The sequence below is a fragment of the Heloderma suspectum genome, chromosome 11 (genome assembly GCF_057233095.1).
Source record: "Heloderma suspectum isolate Gila_16-S chromosome 11, 16-S_ref, whole genome shotgun sequence".
In the NCBI taxonomy this organism is placed as follows: domain Eukaryota; kingdom Metazoa; phylum Chordata; class Lepidosauria; order Squamata; family Helodermatidae; genus Heloderma; species Heloderma suspectum.
Genome location: NC_139468.1, coordinates 5,531,184 through 5,544,450, shown reverse-complemented (window position 1 = coordinate 5,544,450; position 13,267 = coordinate 5,531,184). Strand labels below are relative to the sequence as shown.

The following is a 13,267-nucleotide window of genomic DNA, read 5'->3' as shown; positions in this document are numbered from 1 at the left end:
CCGGAAGATGAGCCCCTCAGGTCGGAAGGTGTCCAATATGCTACTGGGGAAGAGCAGAGGGTATTTCCAAGTAGCGCCAGAAAGAGTGAAGCGGCTGGGCCAAAGCCGAAAGGACACTCAGCTGTGGATGTGTCTGGTGGTGAAAAGAAAATCCGATGCTGTAAAGAACAATATTGTTTAGGAACCTGGAATGTCAGATCAATGAATCAAGGTAAGGTGGAGGTGGTCAAACATGAGATGGCAAGATTGAACATCGACATCTTGGGAATCAGCGAACTAAAATGGACAGGCATGGGCGAATTTAATTCAGGTGACCATCATATCTACTATTGTGGGCAAGAATCCCTTAGAAGAAATGGAGTAGCACTCATAGTCAACAAAAGGGTGGGAAAAGCAGTACTGGGGTACAATCTTAAAAATGATAGAATGATCTCAGTACGAATCCAAGGCAAACCATTCAACATCACAGTAATTCAAGTCTATGCCCCAACCACTGAGGCCGAAGAAGCTGAGGTTGATCGGTTCTATGAAGACCTACAACACCTTCTAGAACTAACACCAAAAAAAGATGTCCTCTTCATCATAGGGGATTGGAATGCTAAAGTAGGAAGTCAAGAAATCACCGGGATAACAGGCAGGCATGGCCTTGGTGTACAAAATGAAGCAGGACAAAAGCTAATAGAGTTTTGCCAAGAGAACATGCTGATCATAGCAAACACTCTTTTCCAACAGCACAAGAGGCGACTCTACACATGGACATCACCAGATGGTCAATATCGAAATCAGATTGATTATGTCCTTTGCAACCAAAGATGGAGAAGCTCCATACAGTCAGTAAAAACAAGACCTGGAGCTGACTGTGGCTCAGATCATGAGCTGCTTCTTGCAAAATTTCGGCTGAAATTGAAGAACGTAGGGAAAACCACTAAACCATTCAGGTATGACCTAAATCATATCTCTTATGAATATACAGTGGAGGTGAGGAATAGATTTCAGGGATTAGACCTGATAGACAGAGTGCCTGAGGAACTATGGACAGAGGTCCGTAACATTGTTCAGGAGGCAGCACCTAAATCCACCCCAAAGAAAAAGAAATGCAAGAAAGCAAAGTGGCTGTCTGATGAGGCTTTACAAGTAGCTCACGAAAGAAGGGAAGCGAAAAGCAAGGGAGAAAGGGGAAGATATACCCAACTGAATGCAGAGTTCCAGAGAATAGCAAGGAGAGACAAGAAGGCCTTCTTAAATGAACAATGCAAAGAAATCGAGGAAAACAACAGAATGGGAAAGACTAGAGATCTCTTCAAGAAAATTGGAGATCTCAAGGGAACGTTTTGTGCAAAGACGGGCATGATAAAGGACAAAGAAGGCAGGGACCTAACAGAAGCAGATGAGATTAAGAAGAGGTGGCAAGAATACACAGAAGAACTATACAGGAAAGATCTGAATGTCCCTGATAGCCATGATAGTGCGGTCACTGAACTTGAGCCGGACATCCTCGAGAGTGAAGTCAAGTGGGCCTTAGGAAGCATTAGTAACAACAAAGCTAGTGGAGATGACAGTATTCCAGCCGAGCTATTTAAAATCCTAAAAGATGATGCTGTTAAAGTGCTGCATTCAATATGCCAACAAATCTGGAACACTCAACAGTGGCCACAAGACTGGAAAAGGTCAGTTTACATTCCAATTCCAAAGAAGGGCAATGCCAAAGAGTGTTCAAACTACCACACAATTGCGCTCATTTCACATGCCAGCAAGGTGATGCTCAAAATCCTACAAGCTAGGCTTCAGCAGTATGCGAACCGAGAACTACCGGAAGTACAAGCTCGGTTTCGAAGAGGCAGAGGAACTAGAGATCAAATCGCCAACATTCGCTGCATCATGGAGAAAGCAAGAGAATTCCAGAAAAACGTTTATTTCTGCTTCATTGACTACGCTAAAGCCTTTGATTGTGTGGATCACAACAAACTGTGGCGAATTCTGAAAGTGATGGGAGTACCAGACCACCTTACCTGTCTCCTGAGAAACCTGTACGAGGGTCAAAAAGCAACAGTAAGAACCAGACATGGAACAACCGATTGGTTCAAAATTGGGAAAGGAGTACGACAAGGCTGCATATTGTCACCCTGCTTATTTAACTTATATGCAGAGTACATCATGAGAAATGCTGGGTTGGATGAATCAGAGGTCGGAATTAAGATTGCTGGGAGAATTATCAACAACCTCCGATATGCAGACGATACCACCCTAATGGCAGAAAGCGAAGAGGATCTAAAGAGCCTCTTGTTGAGGGTGAAAGAGGAGAGTGCAAAAGCTGGTTTGAAACTCAACATTAAAAAAACAAAGATCATGGCATCTGGCCCCATCACTTCCTGGCATATAGAAGGGGAAGAAATGGAAGCAGTGACAGATTTTACTTTCTTGGGCTCCAAGATCACCGCAGACGGTGACTGTAGCCATGAAATTAAAAGACGCTTGCTCCTTGGGAGGAAAGCTATGGCCAACCTAGACAGCATAGTAAGAAGCAGAGACATCACCTTGCCGACAAAGGTCCGTCTAATCAAAGCTATGGTTTTCCCAGTAGTAATGTATGGCTGTGAGAGCTGGACTATAAGGAAGGCTGAGCGCCGAAGAATTGATGCTTTCGAACTGTGGTGCTGGAGAAGACTCTTACGAGTCCCCTGGACTGCAAGGAGGTCCAATCAGTCCATCCTAAAGGAAATCAACCCTGACTGCTCATTGGAAGGACAGATAATGAAGTTGAAGCTCCAATATTTTGGCCACCTAATGCGAAGAGAAAACTCCCTGGAAAAGACCCTGATGCTGGAAAAGACGGAAGGCAAAAGGAGAAGGGGACGGCAGAGGATGAGATGGCTAGATAGCATCACGGATGCAATGAATATGAACTTGAGCACGCTCCGGGAGAGAGTGCAGGACAGGAAGGCCTGGCGTGCTATGGTCCATGGGGTCACGAAGAGTCGGACACGACTGAACGACTGAACAACAACAACAGTCACCACTTCCAGGAGAAAGGCTATGTCCAGCCTGAGTATTATCTTTCCCTTGTGGAAAATGGTACAAGGAGAGTCTATACGTAATGCAGAAAGCTCACTCGCTCTCCTTGAGGTTGTAATCACTACCAAATAGGCAACCTTCCAAGACAGTAGTCTTAAGTCTATGGAAGTGAGAGGTTTGAATGGGACTGAAGTTAGAGTGTTAAGCACCAGTGATAAGTCCCATTGAGGAATGAAGTCTCTCATAGGAGGGGCCAAGTAGAAATTGCTTGCGTAACGGGTGGCTGAAAATCGAACACCCCTCTATTTTGCCTCTAACTGAAGATACTGCTGCGGTATATAGTCTTACAGAGGAATATTTCAGGCCTCTACTATATAATTGCTGAAGAAAACATAGAAGTGAACAGTCGTTAGGATCACAATTGTTTGCAGTCGCAAACTTAACAAAAGAAGCCCATTTGGCGGAGTAGGAACAGCATGTCGACGGCTTTCGCAATGCATCTAGTATTGCCTGTATGTTTGCTGGTATCGATGGAAGGCAGTCTCTGGACACTGAATCCTCTACACCATGAGCTTCAAAGTGTCGAGATCGGGGTGACAAACGTGACCTTGGTCCTGAGAAATTAGGCCATCTACTTGTGGAAGTGGCAGATAATGTCCCTCCGCCAGGTTCGTCAGTATTTTGAACCAAGGTTGCCTCAGCCACCATAGGGCGATTAGGATGCAATCTGTGGTATCCTCTCTGATTTTCGAGATTACTCTCATGAGAAGGGGAAGCGGAGGAAAAAAGGTAGAATAGGTCTCCTCTCCATTCCAGGAGAAAGGCATCGCCTAATGATCCCTGACCGACTCCTGCTCTGGAGCAAAAGTTTTTGCAAGTCACATTCCTGGGCATTACGAAAAGATCTACCTTGGGTTGAACTCATTTTCTGAAGATCATCCCTTGAATTGTCTTGGCCAATTGCCATTCGTGGGAGCACTGATGAAGGCAACTGAGAGTATCTTCTAGGATGTTGTCTACTCCTGCGATATGGACAGCCATCAGACAAATGTCTCTCGCAACGACCCAGTTGTAAATGTCCATGGTGAGATGAAGAAGACTCGAGGAATGTGTTCCCCCTTGCTTGTTTAGGTACCATAAAACAGTGGTGTTGTCTGTGAGGATCTGGATATGTCGATGCAGAAGATACGGCTCGAAGGCACATAGAGCCTTCCAGACTGCCATTAACTCCAGGAAATTTATGTGGGAGATAATTTCTGTGGGTGACCAGAGACCCTGAGTTTGTAGAGGTCCGCAATGGGCTCCCCAACCTAGTAAGGAAGCATCTGTCATCAGGACCCTGGACAGAGGAGAGGGAAGAAAGGGCATCCCCCGGATCAGATGCTGGGAGTTCATCCACCACTTCAGGCTGGAAGCTACCTCCTCCGGAACCTTGAGCCTGACCAAGAAGGGATTGTCGGCTATGTTGAAAGTTCGAATGAACCAATTTTGTAAGGACCTCATCTGCAGTCTGGCCCATTCCACAACTGATACCATTGCTGCCATGTGACCCAGCAGACACTGAATGCTGCATGCTCTGGTATGGCACTTGAAAAATACCAAAGTGGCATGCTTGATCAAACCTTTGGCACAATTTGATGGAAGATATGCCTGACCAGTCCTAGAATCGAGTATGGCCCCTATGAAGTGTATTCTTTGTGTGGGGGTCAAGTGGGATTTCTCCCTGTTGATCCTGAGTCCTAGTACCTGGAGGAGGTTCAGAACGACTACAATAGTACACAATAGGGCTTCCTGAGAGACATCCACTAAAAGCCAATCATCGAGATACGGGTAGATCCCTATGCCCTTGATACGGAGGTAGCGCAGACCATGGCCATACACTTCGTGAATACGCATGAAGCTGTTGATAATCTGAATGGAAGAACCTTGAAATGGAAAATTTCTGGGCTGATGGCAAAACAGAGGAATTTCCTGTATAATTTTTCTATTGCTATGTGGAAATACATATCCTTAAGATCGATTGTGGTGAACCACGAACCCTTTCGAAGGAGGGGTAAAATCATAGCTGGAGCTGTCATTCTGAATTTCTTGATAGTGACAAATTTGTTCAGGCCTCAAAGATCTAAAATGGGTCTAAGGCCCCCATCCCATTTTGGCATGGTGAAGTACCCGGAAAAGAGGCCCTCCACACTGAGCTTTGGATGGAGGCGCTGAATAGCTCCTTTCATTAGAAGAGATTGTGTTTCTTCCTGTAGGGCTTTAGAAGATGGTGTGGTCCGTATCGAACCTATTGGCGGGAGAGTGTTGAATTCTATTTTGTATTCTTGATGAATAATAGTTAGTACCCACTTGTCTGATGTTATTCTTGTCCAAGCCAGATAAATTTGTTCAGGAGATCCCCAAAAATATTCCTCCTAGCCCTCAAGTCAATCTTTTTTACACTGAGTAAAAACTATTGTTTTCATTTGAAGTGTATACATCCATGTTTAAAATCTAGCACACTGTAAGTTGCTGGATAACTTCTAAGGTGATCTATATTTCAAAATTAGTTACATTCCTTAATAAGAGCAGATTGATCTTTGGATTGCATTAGTTTACATACTTATCATTAAAATGTTTTTAAATAGTTTTTTTTTGTAACTTAACTTTTTGCTATTTTTTGTGTTTCATTATTAGTCTATTTAAAAAAAACTGCTAACTGCAGCATTGACTCATTTCAGGGAGAATTAATCTTGAGTCAAAGTGTTAACTAAAAGCAATAAATTTGTTTGTTATTCTGCTTTATGACAGCACCACATGACCATTTTAAAATATACATGTTTGATTGTCAATTTCTTTGCCTTCCTTATCTCTTTGTAATGTGCTAGATTGTATAACTAAGAACATCCCACTCACCCCCAAGCAATCTTTCCCACTTCACAGGGCAAAGTAGGAAGGCCTGCAATGCAAGGAGCCACCATGTTCATGTAACCCAATGTTTATTGGCTCCACTGTGGAATGCCAGTGATGTGATAAGCACAGAGGGTAACACCAGAACCCCAGGCTTCTATTGGTTATTCCACTCTTTATAACAAAGCTATGGGAGAAAAGGTAGACAGATGTTTGAATGGGCCTAATTCCCTGATAATTAGGCATTTTCTTCAGAACTGAGATGTAGTACTTCGCTATTCGGAAAGCTGTTTGCAACTAACATTTATGTGCAGAAGCCAGTGCATATTACATCAGGGGTATAGAACCTCAGGCCCAAGGGCCAAATCTATGATCCCAATCCAGCCCACTGGGGTTCCCCGAATAGCCATGCCCTCTTCCCCTGGACTCACCCCCTTTCCCCCAACCACTAATTGTTTGTTAGTTTCCTGGCTTTTGTGCAGTTTCCTCCACATTCTAATAGGCTGAAATGCTTCTCCTAAAACTTAATTGCTGGCTGTAGGAGCTTTAAGCTAAAATATCCTATTTTTGATTCTGCCTCCTTTGCCTTTGGCACCCACTCACCACTGGAATGCAGCCCCAAGAGCTCCTCTGATATGGAATTTGGCCCTCGGGATGAAAAAAGTTAAACACGCCTGTATTACATTGTAAAAGGAAACACCACCTTGATCAAGAAGCAACAAGGGTTTCCTGAAGGATGTGGCTTTTATTTATGGGGAAAGGCTAGCTGAAACTGGCTATGAACATAATACTAAAACCAGCAAGTTGCTATTTAGGAACATCAACAGGAACCTTTTGGAAGGCAGGTGAACTTTTTATTATCCCTCTCATTTGCTAACTTACTCCCAAACATCATTTAAATTGTATTTCTTATTATTAGTATTATTTATTTATATAGCACCATCAGTGCACATGGCACTGCACTAATAAAACAATAAAACAGGAAATCCCTGCCAGAAAGGCATACATTCTATTAAAATCACATAATAAAACCAAAAGGAGGGGAAGAGAATACAGCAGACAGGCACAGGAAAACACTACAAAACTAAATAGTCAACATTACCAACAATAGTAAAATCTGAAGTTCCAGATGCTTTGGAAAAGAGAAAGGATTTTTTTATTAGAATGGTTTTTATTATTAAAAATAATATTCCCATGTCTATTTTTTAGTGGCAATAAAGAGATCAATGGAAAAGGAAGCAGGGGAGGATTGGTAGTGGTCAGTGCTTTATACGTAATAAGAGTAGGAACAGGGCTTAAGGCTTAGGAGGACAAGCCTTTGAAGCAACAAATTCCTAGCCTGCAAAAAGGAGTTTAAAGTGATCCATTGCCTGGATTCTGGAGTGATCAAGTCATGGGAGCAAATTGAGGATATAAGTCATTCATAGGGATGGCAGAGAATTCCGCCACGGATCTCAGGGAGGCCGAATGCACTGGCATTCGAAATCTGTGGCAGAACGGCCTGCCACCCCCCCAACCCCCCCAAAGATCCCCCCGGGGACGAGACTTACCTGGGGTGGATCTTCCAGGCGGTGGCGGCTCCAGCGGCGGCTCCGGCGGCTGGTCTTCTGGACGGCTGCCGCCACCATTTGCCGTTTTGGGGTTTTTTTTACACACACGTGAAAGGCTACGTAAAAACTTACGTAGCCTAAAATGTCTGAGTTAAAAAAAAAAAAGACGTATGCAAATGGCGGCGGCTATGGCCGCCGCCATTTGCGTTCCTTATTTTAGGCTGTCTTAGTCTATGTAAATAAATATGTAGACTAAGACGGCCAAAATAAGGGGAACGCAAATAGCGTCCACTACGCTATTTGCATTCCCCTTATTTTCGCCGTCTAATCTACGTAAATATTTACGTAGATTAAGACGTCAAAAATAAGGAATGCAAATGGCGGCGACCGTAGCCGCCGCCATTTGCGTATGCGTCCCCCGTCCCCCCCCCCGGAGCACTCCATGACCAGAAATCCAACTGCGGACGGCTCTGGCCTGGCCGGGCCTGGCCGGCTGCTCCGTGGAGCTGCCGCGGAGCACAGCCGGCCGCGGAGGATTCCGGGGGGGAGGAACAGAGCGCCTCCCCCCCCCCGTCCAGGATTCCGGGGGGAGGGACGGAACGCCTCCCCCCCCATAAACATAATCCGCGAACAGGTAAGTGATTTTCGTACATCCCTAGTCATTCATACTCCATATTTCTACTCACAAGCGACACCTGGTGCCTAGAAAAGATGCAATATGGATTGGCTGTTAATGAACATTCAATCCACATCTAAGAAAGTTTGTTACCTCTTCGAAGAAGCATTTCTTATGAGCCTCTTTTTCTCTGCTATATGGAATATATTTCTCTGTGGGATACCATAGCAGTATTCTTCTTCAGGCCAGTTTTCAATCAGTCAGTAGTGTATGCGTGCAAGTATGTGGGTGTTTTCATTCACTGAGGAACATAAACCATTCTGGGAGATAATCTTTTATGTCTTTATGAATTATAATTCCTGGTTTAGGGGAAAAGGAGTTGTTTTGTTTTTTAAGCTTTTGGTTTTCAAAAGTCTTGTAATCTGTGCTGACCCTTGGAGAAGTGGGGTAGTAAGCAAACCTGAAATAAATAATAATCTAATGCACTGAACACAATGAAGCTCCAGAGAAATAGGAGAAAACATAAACACTGAAACAAAAAAAGTTAACCCCCCAAGTCAGTACTACGGACTTGCTCAATATTATTACTGTAAATTTCCAATGTCACCTACAGAGAGAAGACCTAAAACATTTTGTCACATGGTTCATGTCCATGCTTGTAACAAGTACCACATAGGCATCTCTTCCTCTATTATCTATTTCTCCAATATTTTCATTTAAGAACAAACAGCAGCAGCCTTAACCTACTAAAATTAGTGCACTTGTTAAGGCTGTCTGCTCTTGAGCCAAAAATAGAGAGAGAATTAAGGCAATCTTGAAGTGGTTCATTTGACTTACTTTCAGTAGATTTTAAGTAACAGTTCTGCGTAGTACACGTCAGATGGACCTTACGCTGCTAGTTTTCAGTGAAGACAACAGCTCATTTTTATCACAGTAGAACATGTGTGAATAAGTTGTATCCCCTGAGAAATCTGTAAGGAAATAGAATGTCTGTTAGAATGAAATTCTTCATGTCTGAACTATCACCATATTCAGCCCACCTTGTATTTAGTGGGCATAGTGTATTAGCTACAAGTATTATCTGGGATACACCTGCACATATGAATAACCAACCATTATTTGCATTTTCCTGTGCTTCTTTTGCTACCCAAAGCAGAAAGTAATGCTTCTTGCTTTGCATGCAGTACACAAACAATTACGTGAGATAATATTCCAGGAGAGCAACTATATAGAAAAGGAAGCACAAGAAAGCAAAGATACCAAAGACCCAAATTCCAGCCATTAGAGCTTTCATGCTTATGATAGGTTGTTTAGATTGCATTCCTTACAGTGGTGTTTGCTTGGAGAGGAATGCCTAGGGAAATAGGTGATGGAGGCAGGTACTATTTGTTCCAGCTTTTCTGGCTCAAGATGTAATCTAGCTGACTACCTCTTAGGATGTGTACAGATATAATTTCAGTGGTGTACATGTACTGTCTTCTCACCTTGATCAGGATCAGGGGAAGCCTCTTCAGATTGGATTGGTATGATGTCAGGGTGAACTTTGAACTACCAAGAACTCTGCACTATCATCACCACCATCCAAGTCATGTGTGGAGATGGTGCTGCACACAACTCCTTACCTACTCTGTGCTATATTACTGTTGCCAGTGGGAAAGCTGAACCTATCTGCATGGAATTTAATTTCCTCATACTGATTGTCTATGCTTAGCTATAATTTAGTGCAACATGGTCTCCTGATCATGTGGAGAGTTTCCATGTGAGTGCTGAATATTCCTGGCAGCATCCAGAGCAGCAGAGGAAACTCTCTGTATGATCAGATGGATGTATATGGCAAGGGAGCAACTTCCCATACAGATAAGTACACAGACTGGCTCTAAAGCAAATGGAAGCAAGTGGAAAATAAGATCTTCTTGTATCATCTCCATATCCTCAGGACAAGGGAGCTAACAGTGCATATAAGCTTGCACTGTGCGATGACAGTAAGACAAGAGTTAAAAGAAATCATTAGATAAAGTATGGGGAAGAAAGGTGGAGAGCTTTAAACGCTCTGTGCATTCAGCCCTACCCATACACTGCAGAATGACCGCGCACAATAGCTGAATAACTAAAACCTTTCATTGACTATGAAGTGCTGCAGGACAGAGTCTGCACAATAACACATACATCAAAATAATGGCTGAAAATCTTTTCCTTGCATTGCTCCCACATGACAGCTTTCTCTGGGAACCAATGCTGATTTGATTATGTGTTCACTTTACAAAGGTAATTAAAAAGATCAATAGGATTGGACCTTCACTTTTATACCAATTCACAGTGTGTGTGTGTGTGTGTGTGTGTGAGAGAGAGAGAGAGAGAGAGAGAGAGAGAGAGAGAGAGGAATGAATGAATGAGTACAAAGGGCCTCAGACACACACTGTTAAGTGTGCAAGGACAGGCTGTGGAGGTAAGGGTAAAGACTGATCACACTCAGAGGCACTTTTCTTTTCCAGACACTGTTTTGGTATTAAAATAAACAGGTTCTGGAAATGAGCTGTAACAAACAGACCCCTGTACATACAGCATAATTTCAAAGTGCTTTTTCAAGCAAGTATAGATACAACTAAGAAGGTGGTGACACAAGATTCCAAAGGAATTCTTATTATCAGACCCATGGCATTCAGTTGTTTTCTGCCCAGTGCTCCAGTCTATAAAGATCACTTTGAATTTTGTTTCTGTCTTCCAAAGTATTAGCTATCCCGCCCAATTTTGTGTCATCTGCAAATTTGATCAGCATTCCCTGCACTTCCTCCTCCAAGTCATTAATACAAATGTTGAAGAGCACTGGGCCCAGGACTGAGCCCTGCGGTACCCCGCTTGTTACCTCTCCCCAGCTGGAGAAAATCCCATTGATAAGCACTCTTTGAGTCCAATTCTGTAGCCAACTGTGGATCCACCGGATCACTGTTTCATCTAGCCACTTTGAGCTAGTTTGCTCATCAGGATATCATGGGGTGCTTTGTTGAAAGCTTTGCTGAAGTCGAGGTATATTATGTCTATAGCATTTCCACAGTCCACAAAGAAGGTTACTTGATAAAAAAATGAGATCAGATTCGTTTGGAAGGATTTGTTCTTGACAAATCCATGTTGGCTTTGAGTAATCACTGCATTGTTTTCAAGGTGCTTACAGATGGATTGCTTGGTCATCTGGTCCAGAATTTTCCCAGGGATTGATGTCAGACTGACTGGTCTGTAGGTGCCATGTATAACATGGTCGCTTTCCCCCAGAGTTCCTGTAACTGCTACTTTATCCACTAAGTCATCTCTGTTGGTTAGGATCAAGTCAAGGATAGCCAGTCCTCTAGTTCCTTCTTCTACTTTCTGTAGGAGGAAATTATCCTCCACACAAGTCAGGAATTTCCTGGAGGGGCCATGTTTTGCAGAATTTGTCTCCCAACAAATATCGGGGAAATTGAAGTCCCCCATCACTATTACATCATGCTTCTTGAAACATTGGCTATTTGCTTTTCAAAAGTTTCATCCTCATCTTCTCCTTGATTGGTTGGCCAGTAGTAGACTCTGACCACCAGGTTCCTTTTATTCTTTGCTCCATTTATTTTGATCCAGATGCTCTCAATGGGGCTACCAAGCTCATCCTCCTGTATTTCTGTGCAGAGATATGTATTTTTCACATATAGTGCAACCCCACCTCCCTTTCTGACTCAGTATAAGACAGTTTCCTATGTTCTTATCTTCCTAGAAAATATACTTTTAATGTTGAAAACATTCTCAAACTCAGCAGACCGCCACATTCTGTCAGAATTTTAACAGAAGTGTCCTGGAGTCTGCTATCCCCTCTTTTCCCAGAGTTCCACTTGGTTTGTCCTAAAGGGGCAATCATGTATTAACAATCAATAAAGGCAAAACCTAAGGTAGATTCTAATTACTTATCACATAAAGGAAGTCAGAATTACACTGCTTTTTTCAGAAAGCAAGCAATTCAGACAAAGACTGCATTCACACATAATGCTAAACAAGGCTCATCCTTGTAATGCTAAACCATGTTTAGTATTACAAGGATGAGCTGCTACTGTTGCCTGTGGACCACAATTATTCTAGTCTATGTAATGTCAACACTGCCTGGGTGCTCTCTTTAACATCAACTACAACACTGGCAAAAGACACAGCATTACAGACTCAAGTCCTACTCATGTCTTACTTTTAGCCTGAGTAGGAACATTGTGATTCTAAGCAATCATTCCAATACATCCGTATTTCTCTAAAGTATTTATTCATATTTATAGGCTGTATTTCAAACCAAAAAAATGCCCTCAAAGCAGCTTAAAACATTAGGGAAAAGGTGAGATGTTACCACCCTTCCAAAAATTCCTATAGAATGGGCCTGATGGATTTCTCCGAACAGGTAATTCCATAATTGAAGTTCCACCATGACAAGCACCCAGTGCACACATTCTTGTATGCATTTCTCCTAACACATACATTTTTGTGTGGAATTTTCCCTAATGTATGCAGTTTTAATTGGAAAAAATTCAGGGAAGTGTGAAAACTGAAGGATAACTCTGTTCTGGTTCACTTACTTCAGGAAGTGTGAAGTAGGCCAGTTCATATTAAAATGTGAAATAAACAAATACCCCGTCCCCATATCTAGTTAAAACTGCAATTTGATAGGGTTTGGACATCACAACAAGCTGCAGTTAGTCTAAAATGGAAGTAACACTTCCAAACTCCTCACTGCTGTACCAGAGGAGGGGAAGTATGTGAGCCTTAGGCTCACTGTGGCTCACCAGGATTGCCAGAGGTTTTCACTGCATCCTCAGGCACCCAACGAGTTGTCTCAGAAATATCTCAGTATAAGCTCTATGATGTACAAAACATGTCCACCGCACAGTGGACTACACTAGGATGTATACTAGGTCCCCTTTCTAAGCAAAAGGAAACCCATCATGAACCTTGGCCATGGTGGTTTTGAAATTGCCACTGTTGATGTCCCATATTCATGAACCATATATTCAACAACATGGGTAATGGCACAAAGCCTGTTGTGACTGGAGAACACAAGATATCAGAGTGAGCCAGTGTTAGGATTCATTGAGCATGGGTTAAGAACAGTAAGAAACAGCCATGAATAACTGATAACCTATTCTGCAACCTGAAGGCACATAATAACTCTAATATACCTTCAATATTCCTCATGGCTCAG

The 13,267-nt window shown here is 42.8% G+C and overlaps 1 protein-coding gene across 2 annotated transcripts in view; it reads right to left on the bottom strand.

Annotated features, from left to right (window-relative positions):
• Nucleotides 1-13,267, bottom strand: part of OTUD7A (OTU deubiquitinase 7A) — a 213,649-nt gene that overhangs the window by 122,621 nt on the left and 77,761 nt on the right. For both annotated transcript variants that reach the window (XM_084816691.1, XM_084816692.1), the window contains one exon: nucleotides 8,905-9,038. The gene's annotated coding sequence lies outside the window, so the exon portion shown is untranslated. Of the gene's footprint in view, nucleotides 1-8,904; nucleotides 9,039-13,267 lie in introns of those variants that run through there.